Source organism: Triticum dicoccoides, chromosome 3B (assembly GCF_002162155.2).
Source record: "Triticum dicoccoides isolate Atlit2015 ecotype Zavitan chromosome 3B, WEW_v2.0, whole genome shotgun sequence".
Classification (NCBI taxonomy): Eukaryota; Viridiplantae; Streptophyta; class Magnoliopsida; order Poales; family Poaceae; genus Triticum; species Triticum dicoccoides.
In genome coordinates this window covers 859,302,326-859,304,181 of record NC_041385.1, presented here as the reverse complement: position 1 = coordinate 859,304,181, position 1,856 = coordinate 859,302,326, and positions in this window count along the sequence as shown.

The window sequence follows — 1,856 nt, the reverse complement described above, 5'->3', positions numbered from 1 at the left end:
CAAAGGAAGTAATTTTCACCAGCATATTAGTGTTAGTTCACATTTATATGTTGTACCGGCAATAATTCTTTGATTAATATCATCATGAGTTTTTCTATTGGTGTGTGCGAGACACAGTTGGCTAGCTTGCATGTCATACATCGAGTGCCCTTGAAATATCATTTGTCATAAACAGAGCTAAAAGGTACTAACTCTGCGAATATCCAATTCTGGTACGGACTCATCTGCACCTCGTGAACTCTGTTCCTAATATAAGACATTTTGGCCATTCAAAAATGAAAGAAAGAGGGTGTAACGTTCATGAGGAGCACATGTTGTTCTAATTTTTCTTTTCTGCCAAATGAATGTGCCATATAGGAGGAATATATGAAAAAATTGTTAGAAAGTTTTTCCGAAAAAGGAAACTCCATTTTGTAAGAATATACTCCCCCGTTGACAAATATAACATGTTCTAACCTTTTCTGAATCAAATGTATATAAACATATTTTAGTTTGTTTGTTCACTCGATTCAGTCTTAGGTAGTCCATACAAAAATTCAAAACATTTTAACTTTATGAACAAAGGAAGTATTTTGCTCCAGGTCGCCGGCCGCTTGTGGTGCGCACATACAGGCTTGACCCAGACGGACACACACAACCTTCTCAAGTTGGTCTTACTTAACAGAGACAGGTACTAGAAAAGATTAGTAAGCTATGCGCCCGGGCAACAGCATTCTCATCGTCTGCGATTTAATTACTGCTACTAAGGTGGGTTCAAACATATTATTCGGTTTTACTTTATCAAGTTTAAGGCATCATGCTCTAAGCATTGCTCCGTTTGTTATGAACTTGATACCTAAAGATGCAAGCTGGATAGCGGTCGAGGGGCGGAGTAATAGTAGTAGATGCAGATGTGTGTCGTTCTACTTGTCTCAGACGTAATGCATATATATTGATCGTGTCAGGAATAACGGCATAACTATGCACTTTTTCATCAATTGTCCAACAATAATTTTATCCACTGTTACTACGCTCATGAGATAGATGACTCTAGTGAAAGCAATAGCCCCCGGGTCCATTCACTTTATATTACTAAAACACTAAACACCTTGCTGTAATTTATATCTTTTATTTTATTTTAGAATTTATTTATCTATCAGTATCAGAATTAATCTTTGCAACAAACGAGTACAAGGGGATTGACAACCCTCTTGCCTGCGTTGGGTGCAAGTATTTCTTTTGTGTGTGTACAGATATTGCTTATGTTCGTTTGCGCAAGTCTCCTACCTGTTTGATAAATCTTGGTTCTTAAGTAAGAAAAATAATATCTACTACTATACTATATCATCCTTCCTCTTCGGGGAAATCCCAACGCCTATCACAAGTAGCAGGTAGTGCCTTGCCTTTTCGGAGGTAGCCTCAGATCCCGCCATTGGATCGTGATGACATTTTGCCGGGTGGTTATAGACTTAATTTTGCACAATCCCACGGAAGGGGTCGACAAAACAATGCCCATGGAGGCAGGGCCGACATAAATAAATCTGATATTCTGCATGGTTGTGTGTGAGCAATGTTGATGTTGAGCCCCAAAGATTCATGGAAGGATTTGACCTCAGTTGAGATCAAAGTTGATGTTGTTGAAGAAGCCTGTCCGTTCTCTTGGTTCACCACACGGGACGTGCATTGGCCACCATTGTCAAAGACGATTATGATAGACACTTGATAGGGTATCTCGGCTAGTTCAGTACGCTAAGCAAGGAAGAGAGTGGCTCAAACATGCATAGAGGTCAGATTGGGCGCACACTAGACGAATGATTTTACCCAGGTTCAGGCAATGTTCCCTACATCCTAAATATATGATATTTACTGATATTGAA